Below are 7,789 nucleotides of genomic sequence, written 5' to 3'. Positions count from 1 at the left end.
GATTTTTGTTATAGATGGATCCCATGCTATGGTCTCTGAGGTAAGCAGAAACAGCTTAGGGGGAGAACATGGCGGCCGGATTCGAACGCCGGTCGGGAGCTCCCGATCTCGAAGGGCAGATTCTGAGTGCTCGTGAAAGTTTGCCTGTTACCTTACATTGGGCTTCGTTCTTATGGCTTCTGGAGGTTGCTGTAGCTCGGTGCATGTCCACTACCCTCGATAATCTGGTAAACGAGCCTCCGCCCCTCGTGCCTCTCTCGGCGGCTCAGAGCGGTCTGCAGGTCGGCATTCAGACTCCGTTTCCGTCTCCATCTCCCGCCCCCCCTGCTGGTGGTACGGTGCCGCTAGGAGAACAGAGCCTGAAAGCAAGTTCAGTGTGGGCTAAGGCTGGTTCAGTCCTACGAGAGACCAGGAAGGCAGCTGCAAGAGTTTCCTTCCCAACAGCAGTAACATCGGCGGCAGGGTGAGCGGCGTAGCGAACCCAGCGGGTCCCGTCAAGACAATCAGAGCAGCTACTTCGACTAAGAGGGGACGGACATGAATTCCGCGAGGTGCAACACAACCAAACAGGGTAAGTGAGGCCAATAAGGGGGGTAGCTCAGTAAATGCTCAAACTCCGGTCCAGAAGAACAAGGGTCGGAAACAGGACAAAAGCAGGACAAAAGCAGTGGCAACCCCAAAGAGTTGGTGCAGGAGACGTTGCCTCGAAGGGGGATAAGGTATTGTTTAAAAAGTAGAAACTTGCCAGATAATCTCACAATGGCAGCAGAGTACCCTCAGAACACTGTCACACTCCAGCGTGATAAAGACAAATTTAAGGTTGTGTCCCCCCCACAAATCCTGGAGCCCACTATTGTGTCAACACAGGCCAAGGCTGTGACTAAGAAAGTTAAAATCACTCCCTCACTTCGTACATATTTAAAGTTAAGCAATCTTCTTCAAAAGAGCCAAAAGGCCCGAGTTCACAAAAGGCAGAATTTACTGAGGATAAACAAAATACTACAATGGCAGGAGACGGCTTAACAGTAGGCTTAAGAGCAGGCATCCCGCTCAGTGTAAATCGTTTTGAGGGTTTGGTATGCCTTAAACCAGCTAAAGATTCAGGCAATGATGCGCACATTTCACCTGAGAATTTTCGGGGGGAATGGAGGGGGCGAAGAACTATCATTAATGGGTTCTGAGCCAACAGGTTTTAAACCAACAGATGGAGCTAAAACTGCGGTTGAGTTTTGCTACATCTGAGAGAAGTCAGCTTAGAATTCAGGGGCTCTGTGAGGCATTAGAAACCAAGGTGAATTCAATCATGGAAAGGGTCAGTATAGCAGAGGCCTCTGTGGAAGAGATCTAGAAGAGGGTCATGGCTAACGAAAAGGATATGAGGGTTTTGCAGACAAGAGAGAAAGAACTAAGAGGAAAGATTGAGTCTCTGGAAAATCAGTCCAGACGAAACAACCTGAGACTTTTGAATATTCCAGAGGGTCAAGAGGGAGAAGATATAAAACATTTTGTGGTAAACCTTTTGAAAGAAATCTTCCCCAGGATTGAAACTAAGGTTCCCCATGAGAACATTCAAAGGGTTCATAGAGACCCATTCCGGAAAGGTAAAAATAGGGTAAACCCTAGGAAGTTGTTTGTCAACTTCAAGACCTACGCACTAAAGGAGAGAATTCTGAGAGCAGCAATAAGAGCAGGATCTCACAAAAAGAATGACTGGTCCTTCCGAATAAGGTCAGATATATCAAAGGCGACACAGGACCGACAATGGGAGCTTGGTCAATATATGCAGGAGTTAAAAACTCTGGGAGCCACAGTACAGATGAAATTCCCGGCATCATTCAGGATTATGTGGGACAACCAGATGTATAATTTGAGGGAAGCAAAAGAGGTAGAATCACTGATACGTAAGATAAAGGCACCAAAAGTGTAAGATGCCCATAGAATAGGGATCTCAAAGCGGCAGGATTGACCTGCCAATGGATAAAGGGAGGTTTCTCTCTGGGTGGGCAGGGGTTGATGAGGGTGGTAGGCACGGGTCATGTATAATATGGTGCACTAAAGGTGTGGGAACATTTGGGGAAAAAAACCAAAAAAGTCTGGTCCGATTCACGACAGACATACGTATAAGTGAAATTAATACCATAGAATATGGGAGTTAATATCCTCACTTGGAATGTGAATGGTTTGCGGGGCAGAGCTAGAAGGCAAAGGATTTTAGAGTATCTCAGGAACATAAAATGCGACATATTAATTCTCCAAGAGACCCATCTTTTAAAAGCAGAGTGGGGGGACATTATGAAACCCCAGCTATTGGTGGATTCTCATATTTGCACTGATCAAGCATGCTGCGTTAAGGGGATAATCATTATTTATAAAAGGTCAGCAAAAGCTGTCATTGAGTCTTACAAGACCGATATAAAGGGGAGATGGGCCGTAGGGAATATATGTATGAACGAGAGATCGTTGGCTATAGTAGGGTACTATGGACCCAATGTAGATGATCCCTCAGCTCTACAGGCCCTCTACGCATATCTTTTGGATGTTCATGGTCACATTATCTTGGGGGGTGATTTTAACATACTAATTGACCCCAAACAAGATAGGAGCCCTCCTAAAATATTCCCTACTCTACCAAAAATGAGGAGTTGGCTAAAGTTATGCCAGGATGACTTAGGTCTAATCGATATATGGAGAGGAAAAGGTCGAAAATCTCACTTGTTCACATTTAAAAATAAAAAACTGGGCCATTCTTCGAGATTTCATTATTTCTTAATCGATAAATCACTAGGGGGTGAAGTAAATAAGGTTAGACATCTTCCAGAACATCTCTACAATCACTTGGCAGTGTTGTTGGTATTTGAATTTCAAAGTCAGCAGTCTCAGCCTTGATGGACCCTAGATAAGACTTTGCTTTTAGATGCTAAGATAATAGAGGACTTGAAAGAGGAAACCAGATCCTATTTCCAGTTAAATTCGGAGGGGACTTCCTGCCATGTTAGGTGGGATGCATATAAGGCTTACTTAGGGGGAAGTTGATTAGCTTAGCGGCCTACCGAAATAAGCTGAATAAAAAGGAAGTGGAGAGTTTAGAGGGAGAAATACAGAGACTGGAGAAGAGTATTAAGGAGGAAATCTTAGCGGTTAAAGTGGAAGCACTTACAGGGGAATTAGCCAACAAGAAAAGGGAACTTGTTAATCTCTTAGATGCTAGAGTTAAAAGAAAATGGGAGGCAAGTAAACTTGCTCACTATCAATATGGTGAGGGGTGTGGCAAGCTTTTAGCTTGGAAAGCTAAGACTGACTTAAATCGCAATAATATTTTGAGCATCCAAGAGGAGGATAAAATTCAACCTACTGTAGATGAGTCAGTAATTAAGAAAGCTTTTTATAGGTTTTTTAGAGAATTATATAAAGAGGAAACAAGTGTTAGTGAAGATCAAATTAAGGATTATCTTAACTCCTGGGTAAAGCAAACTCTGTCAGAAGAGCATAGAGAAGAATTAAACGTGCAGATTACTGAATTAGAAGTAAGTGTGGTGGTTAAAGGTCTGAAAAATGCAAAGGCGGCTGGACCTGATGCTTTGCCCAATGAGATATACAAGGTGTTGAAGGAGGAACTTGAGCCTGAGCTTACTAGCTTATTTAATGACATATTTGTAAGGGGACAGGAACCTCCTAAATCCTGGAGCGAAGCAACTATTTGTATTTTATCAAAGCCCGGGAAGGACCCTAAGATATCCTATAGACCCATTTCAATGTTAAACAGTGCCTATAAGATTTTCACTCAAATATTAGCAAAAAGATTGGAGAAGTGGGCAGGTTGTCTAATTCCTCAGGACCAGGAAAGGATTCATAAGTGGTAGGCAGATTCAGGAACTCACACATGAATTAATAGGGGCAATAGACCTGGCGGATGGGAAGAAGCTCCCCTTATCGATAATCACCTTCGATGCCGCCAAGGCATTTGATAGGGTCAGTTGGAGCTTTTTACAGAATACCTTTTAGGCTTATAAGCTGGGTAGCAACTTTGTAAGAGCAGTAAGAGTTCTATATAGATATCCAACCTCATGTGTACTAGTTAATGGGTCCCTTACAGACAAGATAAATATAGAAAGCGGAACCAGGCAAGGGTGCCCTCTTTCTCCCCTGTTGTTTAATTTATATAGAGCGCTTAGCTAGTGCCTTGAGATCAAATCTACACATATCCCTCTTCAGGTATGGGAACTGGGCAAAAAAGGTCGCACTTTATGCGGATGATTTAATGGTATTCACAGATGATCTGAATGGTTCTTTTCCAAGAATAATAGAAACACTTAAGCAGTTTGGCAACTTATCAGGTTATCAGATAAACCAGCAAAAGACTGAGATCATGTGCTGGAGTAAAGACCCCTTGGTAAAACACCAAATAAGATATCTAGGGATTTCGATTGTGGGAGAGGTTAAGAGGATTGCTCAAATTAATTTTAATACAATTCAAACAGAGTCCAAAATCTTCTCAATGCATGGAAGAGTCTCCCATTGTCATTTCTGGGTCATTCTAATCTGGTAAAGATGATGATTTTACCTAGATTCACGTATGTCTTTAACTCTATACCACTTGAGTTTAAAAAAGACTGGGTTAGTAAAATGCAGAGCGATATTAGCAGCTTTATTTGGGCCTTGAGAGGAGCTAGAATCTCGTGGAAGAAGATAAAGAGAAAACAGGGGCATGGAGGAGCAACCAGCCCGGATCTGCTCCAATACTATAGGTCCTTTCATTTCAAAAACTTTAGAGTATTATTCAATGAATACAGCTCTTATCCATGTTACATGCAAGCAATGATAGGTCCAGAAGGAAATCATTTTTTGTACAAATTCGGCCACACAAAATTTTTCAAGAAAATCAAACTAAAAATTCTGGGAGCGGCTATCAGGTTGTGGGTTCAGATAAGGCGTGTGTGGAAGATCCCCTGTTATTGTCAATATGCTCCAATTTGGGACTTGCCTCGAACGCCGGAATGTCTAAAGGATGCGTTATCAGTACCGCTAAGAGAAGGCGGAGTAGTGGAATGGGGTCAGTTATTGTCTGGGTCCACAATCATTGACTGAGATCAACTGTCAGTAATTTCTAACAGGGTTCTTTCTAAGTTTGAATGTTACCAACTTACAAGTTGGGCTAAATCCTTGGACAAAGACGGGGCAGGAAATCCAGAACTGGAGTCAAAATTCCAAGGGGAATTCGGGAAGAAAGAGGTAGCATTTTGGTATTGGGTACTTATTGATGAAGGATGAGAGGAATTCACCCTACCCATCGAGATCTGGGGAAAGCACTGCCTCGCTGGATGTATCCTTATTATGGCAAGTATCTGCGGCTGCATGTGGGGATGTCATTAAATCTGCACCTCTCAAAAAGAATTATCTATTTACTTTGCATAGAGCCTATTGGTCACCCAAGAAGCTGTCAAAATTGAAAAAAGGCGGGGTGAAGCGATGCCCTAAATGTGATGAAGAACGAGCTGATGACATCCACAGGATCTGGCAGTGCCCCGACTTCAGAGCTTTTGGGAAAAAGTGGGTAAGACACTCTCAGAGGTATCCCATCAAGAAATACAGGTAAGCACCCAATTAGTATTGTTTGGGGTGGAGCTAGATGACAGTGGAAGACCCAGTTTTATTAAAAAAATAAAGAAATCTACTCTTTTTACTGATACTAGTTGCTAGGCATGAGATATGTATTAAATGGGTTAATCCTTAGTCACCTACAGAGGATGAATGGCTGAATTCTGTGCTTAGAATAAATCTGCTGGATAGAGCTGGTGCACCTAGTAAAAGATTAGAATTTTGGAATATCTGGGAACAGTATTGGTATGATAAAATGATATAACTCTGTGTGTTATTGACCTGACGAAGTCCAATGATTAAGCGCAGCAACAGTCAAGAAATGGGAGATGGTGCTACAGGTTTGGACTCCCTTCAAAAAGGAGTGGCCAAGTTGCGTATGAGATGCCTGAGGGCCATTGGGATACCCCCACACAGGACATGGAGATGATTCTAGTGTGTCAGGGAAGAGCCATGGAAAGAACAGAGGGGAAGAAAAGGCTCTAGAGGTACTTTCACAGTCAGCCAGGCACTACTTGATGCACACATACAATCACCCAGCCTCTACTCAGGTAGGCATTGAATCACGCACGCACTATCCACACACCTATTCAATCACCCAGTCACTACACATGCTCTCTTGCAATCACGCAGACACTAATTATGTAGTCATTGAACTAAGCAGGCACTACCCATGCATTCATCCAATCACCCAGACACTAACCATTTACTTATACAATCACCAAGGCTGTACCTATTCAGTCATTCAAACATCCAGGCTCATCCAAACACTCCCTTGCAACTCATGCACTCATCAAAATACTGAGCCACAACCCATGCACTCAACCAATTATGCAGGCTATACCATTGCAGTGAACCTATTACCCATCCAGTACATATGCACTCATTCAAATACTGAGGCAATACTGTTGCACTAATGCAATCACCCCAGTAGTACACTTGCATTCATCCAATCACTCAAACTTTAACAATGGACTAATGCAATCACTCGGACACTAGTCATGCACTCATCTAACCAGACAGACACTACTGATGCACTCATTCAAGTATCCAAGCACGTATGTATTTATCTAATCACCCAGGCACTACCTGTTTACTCAACCAAAAACACATGGGCAGCAGCCATGTACTCATCCAATCACTGAAACACTACTCATGCACTCATCCAATCTTCTAGGTGCTATGCATGTACTTAATCAATCACATACGCACTATCCATGGACTCTATAAATCCCCTATATATTATGCATGCACTCCTGCAACCATTCAGGCACTGGAGTTGCACTCATTTAATCATCCAGCCACGATTTATGCATGTACTGAATTGTTGAGGCATTACTCATGCACTTATCTAATCATTTAGGCACTGCTCATGCACTCATCCAAACACCCAGATAGTAGTGATATACTCATGCAAACACACAGGCTGTAACTATGCAGATATGGAATGACTCACTAAGTTCCCACATACTCAGGAAATCATCCAGGCACTACCTGTATCCTCAGGGAATCAACTAGGCACTACCTATGCACTCATTCAATCATCCAGGAAGTATTGATGTACTCAACCACAAACCCATGTATTTTCAAGTATTAGTGAGGAATATGTAGTCTTTTAGAACCATGTCGTGAATTATTTATGAAACCTGTCACACACTCTTCGCATGTACTCGGAAGAGTTAGTGAGCTATATACTCTGATAGAGATTAATGTGCAGAGTTTTATATACATTATTTCCCAAAAATTTAATCTGATGCATCTACATATAATTGTACTGAGATACTAAATCCACCAGTGATACAGTGGTACAGAGTCACACAAATAGCTCTTATGTTGTATTTTTGGATTTACAGGATTGAGACACTGTATGTACTGCTACACTTTGGCTAATGTTCATTTTAAAATTTACTACAGATGGGATATACTGGTCTTATATCATGTAAAAGTGAGAACTGACATATGGGGCAGCTGTTTTGTAAGAGAGTGTGCTATAATGTTAAAAGGTAACTAATGAATAACGTTTTTTGATTTGCTTTGGGTTTTGTATATTGAAGTAAGTGCATGTAGTTATATAGCTAAGTTCAAATGTAGATTTTATACTGCAAAATAAAATAAAAACTGTTTTTGTATTATGAATAAGTCAGTAGTAAAGTAGTTGGTATGTTGGCTAGAGTAAAAATTAAAAAACGCGTTT

This window comes from Triturus cristatus, chromosome 6 (genome assembly GCF_964204655.1).
Source record: "Triturus cristatus chromosome 6, aTriCri1.1, whole genome shotgun sequence".
Taxonomy (NCBI): domain Eukaryota; kingdom Metazoa; phylum Chordata; class Amphibia; order Caudata; family Salamandridae; genus Triturus; species Triturus cristatus.
The sequence above is the reverse complement of the archived record's forward strand: the minus strand, read 5'-3'. Positions refer to the sequence as shown.